The following is a 24781-nucleotide window of genomic DNA, read 5'->3' as shown; positions in this document are numbered from 1 at the left end:
GGCATTCCAATGTTTTCTTGCGCATATTAACCTCCAGAGAACCCACCACCGTCAATCCCTGGGCCCGCTCTGAGAATCGCCCGCATGGAGGGGCAATAAAGCATCGTAGATGGGAACACGGTCGCTGGAACGTTGATAACAAAGAGGGTCGGGTGGGGCTGGGGTGGGGGGGCAAGCAAAGTGAGTTGGGGTGGTTGGTGCGCACAGTGGGGGGGGGGGGGAGGGGGGGCGAACAGTCCTTCAAATAATGATTCCAGATGATACGATTCTTCGCTTTGATCCTCACGTGTGGATTGTTGATAGTCCAATTTTAACGTGACATCGTATTGACGGGCTCCTGCCGTGTTGTGTTGTCTTCTTGATGTGGTCTGGGACTGATTTATTGTTGTTTGTGGTGCCTTGCCCAAGCTTCGTAAATCGGACTTATATGAGTAATGAATTGATCATTTCTTCATATTTCGTCACTTGCTTACCGTTTTCTCCATCTTTGCACTCCCGTCGATTTTTTATCTTTTGCTGTTGTAACTTGCTGACCTGCCCCTATTGGACATCTGTTTAAAAAAAAGCTTCATAACTCATAGAATTCCTCCAGTATTCATCAATATTCTGATTCTGATATATCTATTTTTGATAGTATCTGCTGCTATGATAATGGTATTTTCCAGTTGAGCAAAAGCAATTTATGGTGCACGCTGCATACATGTCAACTGCATGTTTCATGCGTTCCACACACTTAACAATGCATGGCACGTGCTTGCGTACAGACTGTGTACGTTCTACCGACCTTGTTACATACCGCGTATGCATATCGCAGTTACCGTATTCTCTGGATTGTAGGACGCACTTTCTCCGCCCTGTATTTTAAAGGAAAAGTTTGGTTGTGCGACTCTTTGCATACCTTCTACTGCACGCTTTTCACATTTGTAGGTTGGTCCAAAAAATTTGACCCTGACGCCTGTATATTTGGAGTTTGCGTGTCCATCTCTCCGTGGTCGCGTGCATTTTTCTCCGGGTCCTCCGGTTTTTTTTTCCCCTCCACATTTAGAATCACGCGAGTGGGTGAAAGGGTGAGTGGGTGAATGGGTGTGTTAAAGTGCATGCGTGTGGGCAAAGGGTGAGTAGGTTAAATGGGTGGGAGGGTGAGCTGGTGAACGGCTGAACAGGTGAGCACGCAAGAAGGAAGACGTGCACAAACATTAAAAACGTGCCTTTATATTATTTTGAGTATTTGGCTGCTATATATTTCAACACGATGAGAAGCCACTTCGTTGAGCTATACTTTGTGAGAGAGAGGTCGCTTCTAAAGAAGAGCTGTACAGCTGAGCGGACCTTACCTGGTAAAATAAAATATCAAATAGTTCGTAGTTTAGTTTATTCATCTGTATGGTAAGAGTGTTGCCTACACCTATCACACGTGGGATTTCTTCAGGTGCTCCGATTTCCACCAACATGCTTACACACTTCACTAATGAAGTCGACCAATCATATTAACGTAGGACCACAGATCTTGGGCAATTGTTTCCGCCAGTTCTGACTGCCTTCCCACCAGCTTGCCTGTGGTTTCCAACGCCTCCGAATGCGTGGAAAACTGTTGTCGTTAGAAAATGTACAGAACACTATATTTATACATAAATTCATATTTAAATATACGTGTGACACATCTGTTTAAAAAAAAAGAAATAATACACACGGACCCCCCCAACCTTTTATTTTATTGAGGTCTTTACTCCACCTTCCCGGGTCAATTTTAATGAAAATTGTAAATCAATAAGAGGCCCGGTGGAATGCTCATTTGCTGTCTGCCTGGCTATCTTGCCAGCCTCAGGAGTCCTCACTGTGATTCTAAAGAAGTGATTTGTAATTTGCACGGAGTTAAACAAGCACACTCTTACCGCGTGCGTGCGCGCGCGTGTATGTGTGGCCGTGTTTTTGAAAGCGCTGTGACCGCAAATGGACAACGGCAATTATCGTTGTGTTATTTCATGAGTTACCTGGTCCTGAAGCACTCTGCCCCCCCCCCACCCACCCCCCCCATCACGCGGTGGTGAGATGTTAACTACATCGCCTGGTATACAGGAGGTAGTGGGTTCGATCCCGACTCTGACGCCTGTATATTTGGAGTTTGCATATTCTTAGGTTTTTTCGGTAAAGTCACGTCGGTAAAACATAAAAATTAATAAAAGTAAAATAAAATAATAAAAATAATAATAATAGTTTGCATGTCTTTCTCTCTCTCCGTGGTCGCCTGTATTTTTCTCCGGGTCCTCCGGTTTTTCCCTCCACATTTAGCATCAACATCACGCGTTTAGAGTATTGTCCCCTGTTATATTTCCATGTGATAAGCCGCCACTTAGTCACGCTATCATTTGTTGCGAGGTCGCTTCTGAAAAATTAACGTTATACCGCTCAGTGGGCCTTACCTGGCAAAATGAAAAATAGCGAGTTAAACAGTTATATATTATTTAACTCTGCAAATCGTTGCAGCCAAAGCAGAGAGACGTGAACAACAACTGCTCCTGCATCACAGCAGAGCCCATTCCTCAACACCACTTATCTTCCTCATTCTTTCCCTGGCGCTGCTTCCACACGATGGACATTGCCTCCCGAGAACAACATTGCTCAACAACAACAATAACAACAACAACAACCACCGTTCACTACCAAGTGGTGGTGACATCTCCGCCGCGCTTGTGGCATGCTGGGTGCACGCTTTGAGGCCACGTGAAGTGTCGAAAGCCCCGCTGGCAGGAGGTGACAGACACACAGCCCAGGTGCCATGGGTTTGACCGGCTGAGACGGCCGGCAGATGCACCAACATTGCTCAAAACACAGCACGCACTGGACTCCTTGTCGATTGTATCTTTGATAGCGCTGTTTGTTGCTTTGGCCGTTTGATGTCCCATTCTGTGCTTGGAGTACCGGGGGGGGAATTGGTTGGGAGTCACGATACCACTAGCAACGGTGTTAAAAAAACACAAACAAAGATCCTCCTTATAGCCTTAACAGACTGTTGGGACAAATGGTCATAGCAAGTAACACCTCTGAAGGCCGGCACGGTATACGAAGTGGTGGGTGGACAACTCCACACCCGACAGCCTTTGTCTCCCCAGTGGCGATGATTTTACACACCGCACCAGCTACTCATTTGAGGCTGAGTCGACCGAGAACCGGTTCAGATAGTGAATCGTCACCTGTGTTGGCCGTGAGCGGGAATCGAACTTTGGGGAGCCAAGGTTCGTAGCGCAGCGCGCTAACCGCTACGCCACCGCTCCCCAGACACACACACAGTTGAACACTTAGCAGGCTTTCGCGACCAATATCATCCATAATAGAGTGGGTTTTTTTTTATTAGATCGCGTAAATATATAAATGTGTCGTTAAACCCGCCACCACCCGACACAGCCTAACTAGTAAGGGTTCATCTTCTTGGTTCTTTCGGTAAAGTCACGTAGAAGGGAAATAATAAAATAATGAAAATAAAACATAATAAAATGATTATCACGACGTTTCGGCCACAACGCAAGCAGCCGTCTTTCCGACAGACCTGTTTCTTCACCTGAGGACGGCTTCTTGCGTTGTGGCCGTAACGTCGTGAGAATTATTTTATTATGTTTTATTTTATTATTTTATTATTTCCCTTCTACGTGACTTTACCGAAATAACCAAGAAGATGAATCCCTGCAGTCACGAAAGCTTTAAATAGTAAGGATTGTCACGTAAACAGAACGTGGTCAATTCGTCACAAGTACAGCACACCGGTGTGTTGGAGAGCCAAGCCACAACATTTACAATCCGAGTACGACGTTTCGCCAGTAATTACAACCAGCTTCATCAGGCGACAGCCAGATTTGTGGAGAAGTCCACCTGTTTCGTTCTTCATACAGAGGGGATAGATGTGGTGACCACATTTGTGCGTTCTCTCTTGATTTGCAGCTTTTCTGACTGCATGAATCCATGCTCTTTGGTTATTTCGGTAAAATCACGTGGGTATAAAATAAATAAATTGCGACGTTTCGTGCGTTCTTCTCGCGCGAAGTGGTGGTGGTGGAGGGGGGGGGGCGGTTAATGAGCCAACGCGCATTATGCGAGCCCATCGATCTTGTCCTTCCTACTCATTGCGTGACGCTCACACACACGCGCAGACATCTGACGCCGCATTTCAAACGTGCGACGTCGTAATGATTACAATGCCCACCGCACGCGTTTTTACACACGTGCGGGTCGACCGGCGAAAGCGTGTAATTAGTATGCATCATCGTTTATCTTCACGATCGATCAATTTACGCTCCCTTTAGTGGGTCCCCCCACCCCTCCCCCTTCCTGATGCGGTAACGGCAGCTGTCAGGACATTTCTGGCAACAACAACAACAACAAACAACAACAATAACAAAGGTCTCTGCCGGCACAGTCTTCACCACGGGCTGACACGCTCGTCTCTCACCGCGGAGTTTCACCGCAACGACGCTTCGGCCCTCCCTCCCTCCCTCCTTCTTTTTGTAATTTTTTTTTGGAGTGGGGAAGATCGCAGAAGCCCGGAGGTCGGCGAGGGGAGCAAATTCCGAGCCCATTACTTATTTTCCCCTCTCATTCTAATCGTTCACGCGATATCTCTTGAGGGCCTACCCACCCACCCCCCACTCCGCGCTGCATCTCACGGACAGAAATGAACTCGACATTCCGGCCACTGCGATCGCTTTTAAAGGTGAACGAAGAGGTCAACCGCTCGGAATGTCCCATGAATTATCACGCGGCGCGAGGAGAAGACCGCTTTCAATGGAGGGGGGGGGGGGGGGGTAGCTGCTTCGGACGAAACTCCTTCTTGAAGCCGTCATCGCCAGAGTCCGAACCCCTGCGAGGCAGAGATCCTCTTCCTGCAGCTCCTCTCTCCACACGGCTGCAAGAAAGAGACGGCCGTCTCATTAAATACGATGTACACGCGTGCGCGTGGACATGTGCCGAGTGGAACATGGAAAAAAGGGTTGTGCCACGCAAAAACGATGAGTGGGTCGGCGTGGAAGCCGATGCTGGTTGCGGAGATTAACGGTTCGAAATGTAGCGGTGGGCCCCGTTGTATAGCGCGGTGTGGATTAACCGTAGAGAGAGAAAAAAATCACGAAAATCCGTTTTGCTTCTCGGGTGGACGTCAAACGTCTCGGGACATCGTTGGCCAGAAATGTTGGAATTCAATGTCAAGTGCGTGAAGGGCGTCACAGGCCAGATTTGGCAAATGTTAAAATTACCCGCAGATTACACAAATGTAGAAAACAATCATTGTCCCACCTACTGCGAAAAGTTCGCAGGACCCTCCTGAAAAGCCCCGACATTCAGTGAGGCTTTCCTGGGTAAACAAGCATAACAACAACAATAATAATATTTTTAAAAACACGTGTTTTATTGAGCACTTATTTGAAAAAAAATAAACTGCACCATTTGTCTGCGACGTGCCTCTCATTGTTGGAAACGGCACGGTGAATTGCTTCCTCGGAAATTATATGCATTGCAGTTACGGTTATATAAACATCGCGCACGACAGAGCGCCGGGTAAATGTCGCGTAAACGGCGTGTTGGCATTTCTCGTGGACTCTCGCTTTACAAATTGAGGCGTTTCAACCTCACCGCATTGCACGCAAGAAAATAACAAGTATAACCCGTGAAAACAATATAAATCCTTTATATGCGTGGCGGCTAGAGTCCTCTCGTCCTCTTGCTTGAGATGGCTGCCACCTATGGGTCAGATGATTGCATTGCACCATTAAGCAATTGCCAATTAAATATAATATTTTTTGTCCTAAAAAGTGTAAAATTTTGGAGAAAAAAAATTCACGAACATGAATTGTCACGCGCAACGAGTCTGTGTGCAAAATGTCAGCTCGATTGGATCACGGGAAGTGGGTTAAAAAACGACCGAAAGATTTGCACGGTCGTAAGCAAGCAAGCGAACTTAATATAAAGGATTTAAAAACGGCTCTGGGCCCGTTCAGAGTGGACGCGTCCAACGCGCCCCGCCCGCTCGGGAAAGTGCCCATGTCGAATCATCTCGCAAATTACAGAGACGTCGACGATTACCCCACGGGGATAATTGCTCGTTCTCAACCTCCCTCTTCACCCCCGCCGCGTCTGCCGAGGATTCATCCGCGGCGAATTCGAGCCCGTCGCGTCCGTGGCACGGGACGGTCCACGTTTTCACGTAACCAAAGAGCCCCCCTTCCCCCCCCGGTACCCCTCTTGATCAGAACGTGTTCCGACTGCTGCGGGAGACGCGCAGTGCCGGGGTCGCTGGGTCGGTGTCGCAGTGGTCTCGGTGTCAGTGGCACAGTCATCGTGAGGTCGTTGTTGTTGTTCTTGCTGTGTCACAGTCATTCTGGTAACAGTGTCAGTGGCACATTCATTGTGAGATCGTTGTTGTTGTTGTTGTTCTTGCTGTGTCACAGTCGCTGTGGGAACAGTGGCAGTGGCACAGTGATCGTGAGATCGTTTGTTGTTGTTCTTGCTGTGTCACAGTCACTCTAGTAACAGTGGCAGTAGCACAGTCATCGTGAGGTCGTTGTTGTTGTTGTTCTTGCTGTGTCACAGTCGCCGTGGGAACAGTGGCAGTATCATATGTCCTGCAGTGTCAGTGTTACAGTCACTCTGGTAACAGTGGCAGTGGCACAGTCATTGTGAGGTCGTTGTTGTTGTTCTTGCTGTGTCACAGTCATTCTGGTAACAGTGGCAGTGGCACAGGTCCTGCAGTGTCAGTGTCACTGTGGTAACAGTATTACAATTCCTGCGGTGACTGTGTTACAGTCACCGTGGTTTTGTTCGCAGTCGCTGTGGGTGTCACGGTCACGAAAGCGATTCCGTCGGTCACTTCCATCGTGTACCATTCGCTGTGGTGCCATCGTCACGGTGGCTTTTGTGGTGGAGTCAGCCGTCGAGAGAGACACGTGGGCGGTGTTCATCAGCACTACGTGGAGGTGGGGTGGGGTGGCAAGTCACGTGTCCTGTGCCGGCGTCCGTTGTCTTTAATTGCGCCGGGTGAGTTGATGGGCTTTGACGGCGCGTGGCTTTCTCGGCAAGGTGACTTTTGCGGCGGGAGAGCGCGAGAGGCTGCTTGTGACGAGGAGGAGGAGGTGGAGGAGGGTGACCCCGGCTGTCGCTGGTTACGGAGTCGTGACCTCGCAGCGCTCACTGCCGGGAGCCGGCAGCACGTTTAAAGTGACGGAATGAAAGCCCTCCCCCTCCCCACCCCACCCTCAATTTTTTTTGTAATTTCAATTAAATGACGGGCGAATTGCTTCGGCCTGATTTCTTAAGTGGCTACGCGGTGGCCCCAGCGGCCGAGCGAGCTGGCTCTCGATTGGAAGGTCGCGCGAGTTCAAATCCGTGCTGGGGGATTGACTCGACCCATCATTCATATGGTGGTCAATACAATGAGTAACTAGCTATTTGCGTACAAGTCAACCGTGGTGGGCCTCTAGATAGACTCGCTCCTGCCATGGGAGTGCCCAATGTCCACCACGAACCGTGCAGGGCTGTAAACGGGATATCAGCACCAATGAATCGATGCTAATTCGAGCATCAAATCACTTTTTTTTGCTAATGGGTAGATTTTATTGTAACTGGTTGAACACGCTATTGCACGGACACAAAAGACAACGATCCCCTGTATAGTCTGTATAGGTTGCTGGGGCAAGTGCTGTTCGCGAGCACCTACGAAGGCCGGCAGGCACACGAGGGCGTGGGTGGCCGGCACCACGCCAGGCCGTCTTTGTCTTCCATCGTGGTGATATTTACACACAGCACCCGGATGCTTATTTTAGGCTGAGTCGACCTAGAGTAGGCCCAGCTCCGGTTCGGATGATCGTCACTGGCGTTGGCCGTGAGCGGGAATCGAACATAGGTGGCCGGGTCCGTAGCGCAGCGCGCTAACCGCTGCACTACCACTCCCCACGCTGACCGCTACACCATCACACATTCATACATACAAATGCACACTTACACCGTTTGCAAGTGCCATTCACGATATTTTATTCCGAAACACCGCTGCCTACCCCCCCCCCACATCACATTCGCGCATTTCGGTGGAAGAGTTGAAATGAATAAATTAAATATTCACGATCGAATTCCAGTTTCGGTATTTGGCAGCGCTGATGGGTCAGTGCACGAGACGCCGTGGCTGCTGCTGGGATCACAGTCATTAGAATTTAGAGGCATTGATGTAGAGCCATGTGCATGGGCTTGGTGATGTCCAAGAATCGCATTCGTTTTGCGCACCACGAGTGAAGCCACCCACGCACAGAGATGGAGAACCGTCGTGAGACGGACATCAGGACAACGGCAGTGCCGGATTAAGCTCGTGCGGGGCCTGTAACATATGGTATAAAGGGGCCCTAAATAAATACAAAAAACACACAATTATGAAATCACGAATTTTTTTACTCGCATAGGAAAGTAATTTCATTTGCTATACAGCCAGATAATACGACAAATCGCTCACCTTAAACACCCAGTCGTTCAGAAAAGCTGAAGGCAGTGTAGTACTTTAGTAATAAAGCAAGTGCAGAATCGCTGAAGCGGAATTGATAGCTGAAGGCATTTATCGCGGGGCCCTTGAAAGTGCGGGGCCCGTAGCTGCATATGTACATACTCGTGCTACGAGGATAATCCGGGACTGCTCCCAGCCCCCCGCAATGCGTAGTGGGTTACAGTCGGCCAACGTTTTGTGAGTGTGCGCACGTGTCTTGAGTGGGGAGAGGCGGTATCGCATTGGTTAGCGCACTGCAACTACGAACCCAGCGACCCGAGTTTGGTGCCCGCTTCGGGGCCAACGTCAGTGGCACACGGAGCCTCTCCCAGGTCGACTCAGCCTTAAACGACCACCCGTTGCAGTGTGTAAACAGCGGTATTCGGGGGGCAAAGGCGGAGCGGGCGTGTTGCTGGCCAACCTGTGCCGTGCCGGCCTACGGAGGTGCGCTGCTCGCTAACGGCACTTGTCCCCAACAACTCGGTTAAGGCGACACACGGGGGGGGGGGTTCTTTATCTTTGTCCATGAGCTGCCCAGGCGTGATTCTGAAGGGGCACGTGGGTGTTTCACACCAAGGCCGTCGCATCGGACGTGAAAAAAGAATTGTGTTTTAAATGAAATCTGTCGCCGGCTTTGACATAAACGTTACAAATCACGCGCTCCACCCCCCACCCCTTATTCAACGAAGGCTGCGCAAATTTCCGCAAAGCGTCACCTTCTGTCTGTCTCTCTCTCGCACGCGCGCGCGCTTAACCACTGGAGATCAGATGACTGTCAGGGCGCATTTAGTACTCACGGTCAAAAAAATGTCACTCTCGGCTCAGTCTCCCTCTCTCTGTCTCTCCTCTCTCTCTCTCCTCTCTCTCTTTGGGATATAATTCACTCCGTCGCTTTCGCTCGAGTGCGTCGTTTGCGTGACTCCCACTTAGCGGGGGCGGGGGGGGCTGGATCCTAGGCCTTCCCGAGGCACGGTCCGGTTGGAATGCCACGGTGGTGAGACGTTAACTACATCGCCTGGTATACAGGAGGTCGTGGGTTCCATGCCGACCCTGACGCCTGCTGTATTTTTGGAGTTTGCGTGTCTCTCACTATCATCATCAAGGTGGCTAGGAGATGTTGACTACCTTGCCTGGTATGCAGGAGGTCGTGGGTTCCATGCCGACCCTGACGCCTGCTGTATTTTTGGAGTTTGCGTGTCTCTCACTATCATCATCAAGGTGGCTAGGAGATGTTGACTACCTCGCCTGGTATGCAGGAGGTCGTGGGTTCCATGCCGACCCTGACGCCTGCTGTATTTTTGGAGTTTGCGTGTCTCTCACTATCATCATCAAGGTGGCTAGGAGATGTTGACTACCTCGCCTGGTATACAGGAGGTCGTGGGTTCCATGCCGACCCTGACGCCTGCTGTATTTTTGGAGTTTGCGTGTCTCTCACTATCATCACCATCACGGTGGCTAGGAGATGTTAACTACTGCACCTGGTATACAGGAGGTCGTGGGTTCAATCCCGACCCTGACGCCTGTTGTATATTTGGAGTTTGCGTGTCTCTCACTATCATCATCACTATGGCTAGGAGATGTTAACTACCTCGCCTGGTGTGCAGAAGGTCATGGGTTCGATGCTGACCCTTACGTCTGTATATTTGGAGTTTGCGTTTCTCTCTCCCCGTGGTTGCGTGGATCTTTCTCAAGGTCTTGCGGTTCTTTCCCTCCACATTCAGAATCAACATCACGTGCTCTCGAGGATTTGGCTGCCATACATTGCCACGTGATAAGCAGTCACTTCGTTGAGCTTTCATCTTTTTGGCCAGGTCACCGCGATCGGTTCGTGGAGCGCGAGGGGGGAACCGGACGCACGAGTCCGGAGTGCGCGGGGCGTCCACACAACTGCAGTCCACTCGGCGCACAATTGCATTTGCGGTGTTTCCTCCTATGATGCCAATCCCATAGGTTCCACTTCTGATTTACCGAGCAGTCGCCACGGAAAGGATCATCGCTGCGAAGGAGCGGTGGTGCAGCGGTTAGCGCTATGCTGCGCTACGAACCTGACGACCCGGGTTCGATTCTCGCTCACGGTCAACACCGGTGACGATTATCTGAACCGGTCCTGGGCCTCTCCCCAAGGTCGACTCAGCCTCAAATGAGTACCTGGTGTGGTGTGTAAACATCGCCACTAGGGAGACAAAGGCGGCCGGGCGTGGTGCTGGACACCCACCCCCTAGTGTGCCCTGTAGGCATTCATAGGTGCTCGCTGACAGCACTTGCCCTTACAGTCTGTTTAGGCTATTCGGGGGATCTTTGTCTTTGTGTGTAAACGTGTGTGTGTGTATTGGGAGCGGTAGTGCAGTGGTTAGCGCAGTGCGCTATGAACCCTGCGACGATCCAAGCACGACTCCTGTTCACAGTCAACATCGGTGACAAATATCTGAACGGGTCCTCGAAGTGAGTTCCTCGTGTGGCGTGTAAAGGGGAGACAAAGGTGGCTGCGCGTGGGGTGCCGGCCAACCCCCTCTGGCCAAAACAGATACTGAAGGAGTCACTCGCTGGCGCGTTGTTTTACGTGTCGGGTGGTGGAGGGTTCACGACACATTGATACTTACGCGATCTAACCCAAACAAAAAAAAACCCTTCATTACGAATAATATTGGTCGCGAAAGCCTACACGTGTTCACCTGAGATACTCCCTAACAGCTCTCGGCCCCAACAGCGTGCGCGAGGCTTACATGACGTCTGCTATAACTAATTACGTTTGGCTGGTGTTAGACTGATGGAGGTTTACAGAGTGAATGTGTGTGTGGGGGGGGGGCGCGAGAGGCTGTGAATAGATAAGGGCACGGATGGGAAAGCAGCACGGAGGGAAAGGTTGGGTGGGTGGGGAGGGTGAAGGGGAGGGGTGGGGGAGTGGGAAGGAGGGGGGGCCGGTGGAGGGGAGTGGGAAGCATTGGGGGGGGGGGGTCAGTGAAATTGGTGCGGCACGCGTTCGCAGACGTACGCGAGCGCGATTGGAACGGTGGGAAGCGAGGGAGGAGCGTCACGGCATCCGAGGAATCGAGCAGCCGAAGTCGCTTGAATCTTCTCTCTCCACCCCCCACCCCACCTGCTCCTCCCGGCGAGGGGAGAGAGAGGAGCTGCGGCCGTCGGAGAGAGCGAGCGAGCGAGAGGAGAGAGGAGAGAGAACGCGGGAGAGAAACAGAGCTGCGCTTTGCTGGTGTCTCGCTCGCCTCTGGCGGATGCCACCTTAGCCACGATTTGTAAGCCGTGGGGAGCGGAGCGAATCAGATTAATAATTCGCGAGTGAGATTCCGTGCTTGGAAAGTAGCGACAGAAAATAACCACCCCTCCTCCTCCCCCCACCTCCCATAAAACGTGCTCCATGGATTTTGGGGGCTGGAGATATCTGTAAGTTTGACGGCGATGTGCTCCGGATTGTTGTTATTGTTGTTGTGAGTAACATTGCGATTGTGACGTGACCTTGTGACGTTCAATGACCTTGCGAAGAGCCACGTTGTTGTTGTTGTTGTTGTTTTTTTTTATGTGCTGATATAGCGAGAGTAAGCTGTGTGCGCGCGCGCGCGTATGCGTGCGTGCGTGCGCCTCGAGGTGCACCTAGCCTGGCACGAGCGCCGTGGTGACGTCGCCGCCACTTAGTGGCGAGCTGCGGTTATGGTTGTTGTTGTTGTTGTTGTCTCTGCGTCTCAGTGTGTTTGCTGCTTGCATCATTCAGCGCGCGCCCGCGTCAAAGGCCGCGTCTTATTTTACGCAACGTTATCAGAGGCGCGTTTCAATTGCAGGTTACGTGCGTTTTGCTTAAATGTTGCCCGATGAAGCGAATGGTGATTGTCATTCATTAAGTAAATGCGCCACCATTTAAATTCCATTCCAATTATTTTTCGACTATAATTATTAAAGTGTTATTTGTTGTAGTTTCCTCCCCCCTACAAAATGTGGGAAACATTATCTACCAGTCTTCTTGGTTCTTTCGGTAAAGTCACGTAGAAGGGAAGTAACAAAATAACAAAAATAAAACATAATAAAATAAAATAATTCTCACGACGTTTCGGCCACAACGCAAGCAGCCATCCTCATGTGACGGCTGCTTGCGTTGTGGCCGAAACGTCGTGAGAATTATTTTATTTTATTATGTTTTATTTTTGTTATTTTGTTACTTCCCTTCTACGTGACTTTACCGAAAGAACCAAGAAGATGAATCCCTGCAGTCACGAAAGCTTTAAATCGAAAAATGATCTACCACTCTCTGTGTGTGTGGTTTAGTCAGCATGTGTGTATGTACACACCTCAACACTTTGGTCAATAACACCGTGGCCTCAACGGAAATATATAAAACAAGCGACGTTTCGGGCAACGGCGCTTCTTCATAGCAACATAGTGATGCGTAGCACTGCGCGTTTGTGAAAGTGAGTTTGTGTTCATCATGCGTGCTCGCTAACGGCACTTTGCCCCTCCCGTAGGCTGTGAAAGGCTACACGGGGGATCTTTCTCGTTGTGTGTGTGTTTTCAGAGAACGGGTCATATTGCGTCACTGGGTAGTAGATTAAGAGCCACTACTTTCATTGATTCCCAGCCGCTCATCTTTTAGATTTTTTCCCCCCAATTGCCCCACTCTGTTGCCAGCATATATACATTAACGATGGTGCATGCATGAATAGTCTACAGCTTTGTATGTATATGTGTATGTACGTCCTTTGTATGTGTGTGTGTCACATATGGTCGACTCAGCCTCAAATGAGTACCTGGTGCGATGTGTAAACAAAGGCAGCCGGGTGTGGTGTTGGCCACCCACCCCCTCGTGTGCCGTGCCGGCCTTCATAGGTGCTCGCTAACAGCACTTGCCCCTACAATCTGTTGAGGCTATACGGGGGAGGTTTGTCTTTGTGTCACATATGAGCGCGCCTGTATGTGAATGTGTGTGCTGGCCACCCACCCCCTCGTGTACCGTGCCGGTCTTCATAGGTGCTCGCTAACAGCACTTGCCCCAACAGTCTCTTCAGGCTAAACGGAGGAACACGTTGCTTCCTTGTAAAAGGTTTCAGTTTGGAGTTTTAACATCTTAACGCCTATTTTGTTGCCAGAAAAAAAGGGGAAAAAACCTATTCTCATATACGGAGGATCTTTGTCTTTGTAGAAATGTTCCTTTGCCGCGCCCCATGTGTTCGTGATCGCAAACGCTGACGACGCTGGGTCTGTGCTCGGGCGCAGGGTCTCTGTCTCTCAGAGCGAAAACAAAACGCAACTCGTCTGTCAATAACACGGTGCTACAAAGAACACGAGTCATATATATACGTCCATTTAATAGACATCGACACTGGGTGAATTACCAGAGAGTAAGACATCGCCGGGCAGTCAAATATGTGCAACGAAGAAGAGACACTGCCCGGCAAGTCACGTGCGCCTATTGTGTCCTGTTGTTGTTGCTGTTTTCGCTTACGCTTGCTAACGCAGTCTCACCAAATGTGTTGTCTCAGAGCCGCTCTCTGGCAGGCAGGCTCCGTAACTCAGCTCGGGTGTTTGTTCCTGCTCGCGTCGTCTGTTGATGGTGCTGGGGTTGGCGTATCGCGCAGTGATTGCTCTGGGTGACACCTCCGAACCCCTCTCGCAGTTGCACGGTTGCCGATAGCTGACAGTGCGGCAAACGAGTTGATCACCTACTCGTGCGGAATGTTATTTGCTCGTTGTGTTATTCTCTCGTACGCGTGCAGGTTTCCTCTGGGCACTCCGATTGCCTCTCCCATGTAAAGGGGAGCCGCAGTGGCGAAATGTTAACTACCTCGCCTGGTGTGCAGGAGGTCGTAGGTTCGATGCTGACCCTTACGCCTGTAATTTTGGAGTTTGCGTGTCTCTCTCTACCCGTGGTCGTGTCGATCTTTATCCGGGTCCTCCGGTTTTTCCCTCCACATTTTGAATGGACATCACGCGTTCAGTGTTTGACTGCTACAAATGTCCACGTGATAAGCCACTTCGTAGAGCTAGAATGTGTGGCTATATAGCTCAGTGAAACTCACCTGGTAAAATAAAATGAAAACGATTGTTGAGTTTAATTCACAGTCTAAAATCATTATTCGTGGATTTGCCTTTCGTCTCATCACGGAAGCTCACATACATCGCCGTGAAACCCGGAGCCGGCCGTGCGGAAACGCCACGATTACCGCGAGCGGCCCGGTGTCCCACCGATTATCTCGCTCGCCTGCCGAGGGAACGCATCTTCACCGGTTCGCTGGGTCAAATCCCATCTCCCGTCATTAAAGCCCGCGGGCGTTGATGGTGATTTCCATCATTTTGCCCATTTGCTCACACTGAGCCGGAGTCATTTGACGGGTCACCGAAAATTCCACTTGCGCCCCCGTCGTAAATCCGGGCGCGGGTCGCATCCATTAAAAAAATGTGTGTGAAACGCTCCTTAAATTTGCGTCTCGTTAATAGCCCCACCACGTGAGTCCCGTGGCTGCTTTCTAGGGCCCGGCTGACGCATTGGGCTTGTCACCGGCGTCAGCTGCCGCCGTGTTTTATGAGGATATGTCGGTGTTTTTTGCCCCCCCCCCCCCCACCTTCCCGAGGGGGCCCCTAGCCCAGAATAAGTCGAGGTTAGTTGTGCAGGTTGGTCCCTAATAAGCCTGATTCTGGACGTTTAGTGGCCTCTTGCGGGGCACTTAGTTGCGCGCGCGCGCGAGCATCGCTGCCGCGTATTAAAGTGCACCCCAAAAATAAATCACGAGTCACGAGACGATTGATTAAACAAAACGAATGAAATGCATCGCGGGCGAGCACGTGGAAAGCCACGTATAAAAATGTGCACTCTCGTAAATTGCTTTTCACGACGCACGATGGCCCCGCCCATCGGAAGGTTGCGATTGCGAATCCTGACTCTTGGGAGAGTTGAGTCAGCACCATCACATCCCTCCTCCAGAATCGATACAACGAATGCCACTTTGTCGAGCAGTCAACAGTGGTTGTCCCAATTGATGAGACTCGTCCCCTGCCATTGGAACGTGGGGAATTCCACCACTGGATCTGCACGGCGCCACGGTGGCGAGATGTTAACTACCTCGCCTGGTATACGAGTGGTCGTGGGTTCGATCCCGATCCCGACCCTGACACCTGTATATTTGGAGTTTGCATGTCTCTCTCCCAGCGATTGCGTGGATCTTTCTCTGGGTCCTCCGGTTTATCTCTCCACAGTTAGAAATGTGCGTTTAAAATATTTGGCTGCTATACATTTCCACAAATGCCACGTCGTTGAGCTATCATTTGTGGCCAGGTCGCTTCTGAAAATTTTCTCTATAGCTCAATGGGCCTTACCTGGTAAAGTACAACATAGTTTAGTTTTTTTTATTTAAGATAAGCAACAAAAGCCTCACTGGTCCCTTAAGCAGGAATTCACTTTTATGCGACGTAGCTCCCACAATAACGAAAATGTATTTTGATCGTTACTTTTACGAGTCCAATGGCGCACATACCTGCATTGCAAATGGGAGTGGTGGCGGATGGACCTCCAAGACACCCACTTGCTATGCAACGAGGATACCTGTAGGGGGCAGTAGAACAAGCAGGTGTTTGTCGATTTAAAGCTTTCGTGACTGCAGGGATTCATCTTCTTGGTTCTTTCGGTAAAGTCACGTAGAAGGGAAGTAATAAAATAATAAAAATAAAACATAATAAAATAATCCTCACGACGTTTCGGCCACAACGCAAGCAGCCGTCCTCAGGTGAAGACCAGGTATGTCTCCCCGACCAGGTCTGTCTCCCCGACAGACCTGGTCTTCACCTGAGGACGGCTGCTTACGTTGTGGCCGAAACGTCGTGAGAATTATTTTATTATGTTTTATTTTTATTATTTTATTACTTCCCTTCTACGTGACTTTACCGAAAGAACCAAGAACAAGTAGGTGTGTGGCCTAAGATGTCATTTACTTGAGCGGTCTGCTGTGGTCCACTTCGTTTTTCCTCTGGGTGCTTCCCATTCCTCTCACGCTAGAAAAAAACATTTTAAATAATTGTCCAAACTTGTGACTCTTATTCAAATGAAGAATGCAAATTAAAGGTGAAGGTGCAGACCTGGCAATGCCTTACTCACGCCACCGCTGGCAGAAGGACCTCCACCCGACGGAGCTCTAGAGAGAGACCCTTTAAGAGGTACTTAGGTCTACTCTACCACGCCGGCCAGACGTCTTGGCAAAGGCGGGAGGACCCACACTTGACCCCACCATTTGCTCCGATTAGCACGGTCGGCTGCGTACGATGCGAAAGCAGTTCATACATACATACGCTACGACACCACACACAACCTGCCAATCTACTCATACTCACTGATCCAGATTGGGTTAAATGATGACGTCACCGTGCTGCTGCTCTATTTAAGACCGGGAGCAAGTGGAGGGCTTCACCATTCTGGCAAATTGCCCGATGATGCTGGATGTAATTACCAGCGAAACATTATTCTCAAAAACTGCAAATGATGTTGATTCACTCTTCAACACACCGGTGGGCTAAAGTAGTGAACTATTTGTCTTTTGTAAATGTGACACATTTTTTTACTATTTGGCCGTGTCGGGTGATGGAGGGTTACCACACATTTATAAATAACGCGATCTCACCCAAAAACGTTTATTATGAATAATATCGGTCGCGAAAGCCTACATGTGTTAAACTGCCAATCTACTACCCGCGGTTGTACCCATTTGTACTTCTGGGCTTGCAGAGGTGGTTGGGGGATATTTAAGAAAGGTCCGCCGTTGTTGAACGACCGTACCGGGAGATTAAATTGAACTGGCGACCTCTGGAGTATAAGCCCCGTGCGATAACCAATGCACCATGGAAGCATCCAAATAATCGTCATACTTCTATTAAAACCAATCGATGCTTCGAGTTTCCTGCCTGGCTGCTGGTTGGGATCTTCTCCCCTTTGCCTGGTGTGCAGGAAGACATGGGTTCGATTCTGACCCTGACGACGCCTGTTGTTTTTTTGAAGTATGCGTGTCTCTTTCATTCTCTCTCTTTCCCCGTGGTCGCGTGGATTTTTCTCCGGGTCCTCCGGTTTTTCACTCCACATTGAGAAACGCGTGTTTTAGAGTAGAGTGTTTGCCTGCTATAAAATTCCACGTAATAAGCCACTTCATTGGGCTATCATTTGTGGCCAGGTCGCTTCTGAAAAAAGAGCCTATACAGCTCAGTGGGCCTTACCTGCTAAAATAAGAATCGTTTATATATTTTTTTATAGTTTCAGTTGAACAATAACTCTACTGTTAATGGATACGGGGCCGTTGCCTCTGTAACTCGCCGGGTAACCTGATAAATGGGACAAATAAAATTGAATTGAATTGGCGCAATAAGACGCTTGGAAAAAGACGCGTAATAACAACAACAGCAACAATTTTAGATAACTACACCAAAGAGATGGGAGTAACAAATACGGAAGAATGACGCAGTTTATTTGAAATCCTATTCACGTAATTCATTGACCAAAATGTTATTTTTAAATTCTAGAGAATATATGTAAAAAAAACTCACAATACATATTATAATAGAGGTTTGACGAATACGGTTGTAATAACTGGAGAAACGTCGTTCTCAGATTGTAAACGTTGTGGCTTGGCTCTCCAACACACCGGTTAGTGCTGTACTAGTATACTACACTATATACGACACTACTATACACTACACGATACACTACACTACTATACACTACACTATACACTACACGATACACTACACTACTATACACTACACTATACACTACACTATACACTACTATACACTACACTATACACTACACTATACACTACACTATACACTACACTATATACGACACTACTATACACTACACTATACACTACACTATGAAATATACTACTATACACTACACGATACACTACACTATACAATATACTACACTATACACTACTATACACAATACACTACATTATACACTAGTGCTGTCCTAGTATACTACACAACAATACACTATACACTACACTATACACTACACTACAATACACTACACTATACACTACACTATACACTACACTATACACTAGTGCTGTACTAGTGACGAATTGGCCACGTTTTGTTTACGTGACAACCCTTACTAGTTGGCTGTGTCGGGTGGTGGCGGGTTTTAACGACACATTTATATATTTACGCGATCTAAGCCCAAAAAAAACCTCTTATGGATGATATTGGTCGCGAAAGCCGACGTGTTAATACATATTATCTTGGCATTTTATTATTACATTTTTTTTAAAAGCAGATTGTTGCTCCGCGTCCATGAAGATTGTGAGAAGAGCGTGACAATGAAGAGTAGTCTCCTGTTTCCCGTTGCAGAACGACGGGTTCTCTGCTCGTTATATTATGAATCATTATTATTAGAAGAAGAATAAGTATTATTAATATTTGAATTGCTAAGCTATTTTAGAATCAGGACCCTGGCTGGCAGAGAGCGGCTCTGAGACAACATTTGATAAGACTGCGTTGGCAGTGGTGCGCAAGCGTTAACAACGACATGGAGAACAACAACAAACAACAACAACAACAAACCCAACGCATTGGTTGAAAATGTAACCAATAGGCAGGACGTGATTTTATTTAAATTTACTGCACAGATTATCAGAATATTAATTGCTACTGGGGGATGAATCCCATCAGCTACAAAGCTATTTTTTCACAGACGTCTCATCTGGGTAAACAGGGTCAGGACGTTACAACAAATATCGAGTGGCACCAGCTAAAATAAAATAAAATCAAACTTTTACTTTTAACCAGGTAAGGTCCACTGAGCAAAAAAGCGTTTTTAAATCCTTTATATTAAGTTCGATTGCTTGCGTGCTTGCTTGCTTGCTTACAACCCTGCAAATTTTCGGTCGTGTTTTAACCCACTTCCCGTGATCCAATCGAGCTGACAATTTGCACACAAACTCGTTGTGCGAGACAATAAATGTTCGTGAAAATTTTTTTCCTAAATTTTACACTGTTTAGGGAAAACAAATTAAATATTTAATTACCAATTGTTTAATACTGGCAGACAATAATCTGACCCATAGGTGGCAGCCATCTCAAGCCAGAGGACGAGAGGACTCTAGCCGCCACGCATATAAAGGATTTATAGTGAAAAACTTTGTTTTTATGGATTATACTTATTCAGAAGCGACCTGGCCATCACAAATGACGGCGCAACGAAGCGGCTTTCATCACGTGGGAATTTAGAGCAGCCAAACACTCTGAGCGCGTGATGCTGCTTCTAAACGTGGACGCAAAAAAAAACAGAAGACCCGGAGAAAATTACACACGACCACGGGAAGACAGAGAGAGTGAGAGAATTTGCGTGTCATCCGTGCGCAGGGGTCATGCTCATCTTCTCTGTATCGTTCCAATTTTAGTATATGTACTGCCGGAGCAAGAGTGAGAGAGAGAGAGAGGCATGCAAACTCCAAATATACAACAGGCGTCAGGGTCGGGATCGAACGCACAACCTCCTGTACACCAGGCGAGGGAGTTAACATCTCGCCACGAGCCAGCGACAACCCCCCCCCCCCCCCCACCGCTCGCTCCACACTGAACGTCAGCTCGACAGCGGTCGAGAAGCGGACGGAGGAGGTCGTGCGGATGTGTTGGGGGGGGGGGGGGTCTCTACTGGCTGCCGTGGCTCGCCTGTGCGATTGTGCCAGAGCCCTCCACCCTCCCACCACCCACCACTCCCACGAGAGTACTCTCAGCGCGAGATGACGCTTGTCCTGCCTCGGGGAGGAGTATTAACCTGCGGGGCGGCGTGGGGCTTACAGCCACGTGTGTCTGACATGGATCCCGTCTCATCATCCTCCTCTTTGGTCGGACGACTCGAATGGCCCCTCGTTTTTAATCAATGCGCGCGTCTTTCCTTCTTGCCCGCTCGCCGGCTCACCAGGTCGCCCTCCCAGCACCCACCTGCTCTGACACTCACCTGCTCTTACACTCACCTTCTCTGACACTCACCTGCTCTGACACTCACCTGCTCTTACACTCACCTGCTCTTACACTCACCTGCGCTTACACTCACCTGCTCTGACACTCACCTGCTCTGACACTCACCTGCTCTGACACACACCTGCTCTTACACTCACCTGCTCGTACACTCACCTGCTCTGACACTCACCTGCTCTGACACTCACCTGCTCTTACACTCACCTGCTCTTACACTCACCTGCTCTTACACTCACCTGCTTTGACACTCACCTGCTCTGACACTCACCTGCTATTACACTCACCTGCTCTGACACTCACCTGCTCTGACACTCACCTGCTCTGACACTCATCTGCTCTGACACTCACCTGCTCTTACACTCACCTGCTCTTACACTCACCTAATCTGACACTCACCTGCTCGTACACTCACCTGCTCTTACGCTCACCTGCTCTTACACTCACCTGCTCTGACACTCACCTGCTCTGACACTCACCTGCTCTGACACTCACCTGCTCTTACATTCACCTGCTCTGACACTCACCTGCTCTGACACTCACCTGCTCTTACACTCACCTAATCTGACACTCACCTGCTCGTACACTCACCTGCTCTTACGCTCACCTGCTCTTACACTCACCTGCTCTGACACTCACCTGCTCTTACACTCACCTGCTCTTACACTCACACTCTCTTACACTCACCTGCTCTGACACTCACCTGCACTTACACTCACCTGCTCTGACACTCACCTGCTCTGACACTCACCTGCTCTTACACTCACCTGCTCTTACACTCACCTGCTCTTACACTCACTCACCCATTCAAAAACGCAACCTTGATTTATCCTGGCGGAATCCCATGCGCTATAAAGCTCTTTTTTTCCACGGATGTCCACCAGGGGGGTGGGTCAGAAAATGTCAACAACAAACAGCACAAACACGCGGTAGGAGTGCAAAGTGGAGGAAAGGTAAACAAATCACACGAACAAACTGAAACTATTCTTATTTTACCAGGTGAAGCCCACTGAGCTATTAAATTATTTTTTCCGAAGCGACATGGCCACAAATGATAACTCGACGATGTGGCTTATCACGTGGACATTCATAGCAGCCAAATATTCTAAACAATATAAAGGCACGGTTTTTAATGTTTCTGCACGTCTTCCTTCTTGCGTGCTCGCCTGCTCAGCCGCTCACCGTCTCACCGCCTCACCCTCCCACCCATTTCACCCACTCACCCTTTGCCAACTCACATGCACTTTTACTCACCCATTCACCCTTTCACCCACTCGTATGCTCTTTCGCTCACCCATTCACCCACTCACTCCACTCGCCGATTCACTTCCCATCGATTCACGTGGCTCTTTCACTCCTACCGACTCAGTTACTCGCCGGATTCGCTAGTGCAGATGCAAATTGTCAGCCGAGCTGTTATCTTCCCCATGCGGCCCCCTTATCCACGCCGTGCGTTGAGGTGCTTCATTCCCCGTGCATTTTTTTCGTCTGCATGCATAATGTGAGACCAAGGCACGGAGAGAGATGCCTCGGTGGCCCGACAAAAGATTGCCCGTATAAGCTTTCAACAGACTGTTGGGGACAAGTGCTGTGAGCGAGTAGCACCTATGAAGGCCGGCACGGCACACGAGGGGGTGGGTGGCCAGCACCACGCCCGGCCGCCTTTGTCTCCCCAGTGGCGATGTTTACTACACACCGCACCAGGTGCACATTTGAGGCCGAGTCGAGTTAGGGGAGGTCCAGATAATCGCTATCACTGTGATTGGGAATCGAACTCAGATCGCTGGGTTCATAGCGCAGCGCGCCAACCACTACACCACCGCTCCCCACACACACACACACGTGGTGGTTATTCAGCGAATGGGCTATTTTTTTTAATACTCTAAATAGACCCCGACCCGAACATATACAGCGTCCTTGTTAATAAATCAAGTCCTGCTCCATATAAGTATGTATCGCACGTCTTAAAGGATTACTCGGGGAATACCATTATCTGGGAATTTTAATAGCCTATGGATCATACAAGATGGTTCAGACAACCCCCCCCCCCCACCCCTTGGGACTTTTGGGTGGAGGGGAAATAAATAATCATACAAACAGCAGCCAGGGATGTGCCAGTGTTTCTTGATTTAATTGGTACTCGGGTAGCCACCCACAAGTGTAGATGAACGTGGACGTGGTGGGTCACCGTAGCTTTAGGCTGCGGTGAGCGGGGTAACCAGCTCCACCGTGTTTGTTTGTTTTACGTCAGCCAACACACCGATTCCATTATAATATGATTCCTCACTATTCAGATTGGGATTTTTGTTTTGTTTCCAACCGTAGAGTTTGTCAATGGTTCTTCTGTGTCTGCGTTGTGGTCTTCTATCGTCCCCCGACTCTGTATTCTTTATCTTCTTGGTTCTTTCGGTAAAGTCACGTAGAAGGGAAGTAATAAAAGAATAAAAATAAAACATAATAAAATAATTCTCACGACGTTTCGGCCACAACGCAAGCAGCCGTCTTCAGGTGGAGAACAGGTCTGTCAAGTAGACAGAGTCTGTATTCTCTAGTACGACAAATCGCTAGCCATAAACACCCAGTCGTTCGTAAAGGTCGAAGGCGGTATAGTACTATGGTAATAGAGCAAGTGCAGAATCACTGAACCGGAATTGATAACTTGAAAGCATTTAGCGCGGGGCCCTTGAAAGTGCGTGGCCCGTAGCATATGCAGCTACTCGTGCTCCTACGATTATTCGGGACTTGTCGGAGGCCGCACGATAGACCACCAGAGGCTGCCAGAGACCCACGGGGCCTTACAATGAAGAACACTTCGCTCCGTCGGTCGTTATGGGTCGCGTGCCCCTCGCCCAGTAAAGCTGCTCAGTAAAGCCACAAGGGAGGCCGGACCACGTCTGATAAGTGCAGCGGGTCGGCCACACTGGTGTCACGCGTGTGCCTGGTAGCAAGAATGGGCTGGGTTCATTTCCAGACTCGGGCACCTTTCTTCGTGGACCTGGGTATTTTTTCACCTTGGCTTGTTTGAATGGTGGATTCTTTAAATGGGTTTTATCATTGGGTTTTTAATGGGGTTTTTTTATAGGTTTTTATTTCGGGTTTCACCCCATAGCTCGCACAACATCCAGTGTTGACTTGTTGTGTTGGCCAAAAGCGATGGAAACGCGAACGTGCGAATTACTCACTTGGGATTGCGCGTCACAACATCGCCTCCTACTGCGAACAATTGGCAAAGGACCCTCCTGAAATATGTGATTAAATTAAAATAAAAAGTAAGTCTTGAGAATCAGTCGGGCTTTCGTAATTAAATAAGCGCCGCAATAATCGTAATAATTTCGTATTCCCTCCCCCCCCACCCCCCCCCCCCACCTCCCCTTGAGTCGCATGGGCATATAATGTGCCCGGCTCGATTGGAGAGGGTGATGCAGGATTTGTGGAACACCGTTTTGTTAATTCCCCCACGTGCCTCGGTTTAAATTGCACAACCCCGGCCATCGATCGGGAATTGCGTAAATGGAGAGAATCTTAAATGCGTTGTGACTCCGGCGAGAGGGAGAGAAGCGGCGGGAATGAGAAATGGTCGTGCACGTTTCGAGATGTGTGCGCGTCGTCAACTTATAATTGATGTACCCAGGTTTTTTCGGTAAAGTCACGTAGGTAAAAAATGTTAATTAATAAATGTAAAATAAAAGCAAAATAAAAATCACGACGTTTCGGAAGCAACACAAGCCTCCGTCTTCAGGTTGGAACCGTCACAGCCACGACAGCTGTATCAAGTAAATGAGAGATATCTACACTATGGGAACCTCATTTGCCAGTAAAAATATGATAATTGGCTCTTTACCCTTCTATCTGGCAACAAAACTGACACCTTTTTTACAAGGAGTCATGTTTGCATAGACCGCAATACCTGCAGTCATAATACAAACAAAAGAACAGGACAGTGCACATTATCAGAGTTATGTTCTTTTGTTTGTATTATGACTGCAGGTATTGCGGTCTATGCAAACATGACTCCTTGTAAAAAAGGTGTCAGTTTTGTTGCCAGATAGAAGGGTAAAGAGCCAATTATTAAATGAGAGATCACAAGAAATACCACCCCGTATATATAATGGTTGAGGGGGGAAGGGCCAGGAACGGCACACTTCTTTATTAATATGGTAAGGTGAGGCTTAAGACTAAGAATAGACCGCATAACAAAGGACTGAGCCTTTGTTATGGAGAGGTGCGGTTTGTAACTAACACCTAGCATACATAACAAAAGTGTGCAAAAGAAAGCAAGTAAAACTAAAACTGGTAAAACAATAAACTGGC

At 48.8% G+C, this 24781-nt stretch overlaps 1 non-coding gene across 1 annotated transcript; it reads right to left on the bottom strand.

The window, feature by feature from the left end:
- Positions 1-19811: 19811 nt before the first annotated feature.
- LOC133356849 (U6 spliceosomal RNA) lies at positions 19812-19913 on the bottom strand. Its single transcript, XR_009756904.1, has one exon. It is a non-coding gene; the product is annotated as a U6 spliceosomal RNA (small nuclear RNA).
- Between the last annotated feature and the right edge of the window lie 4868 nt (positions 19914-24781).

Source organism: Lethenteron reissneri, chromosome 55, assembly GCF_015708825.2.
Source record: "Lethenteron reissneri isolate LAM-NWPU_2019-01 chromosome 55, ASM1570882v1, whole genome shotgun sequence".
Lineage (NCBI taxonomy): Eukaryota > Metazoa > Chordata > Hyperoartia > Petromyzontiformes > Petromyzontidae > Lethenteron > Lethenteron reissneri.
The sequence above is the reverse complement of the archived record's forward strand: the minus strand, read 5'-3'. Positions and strand labels throughout refer to the sequence as shown.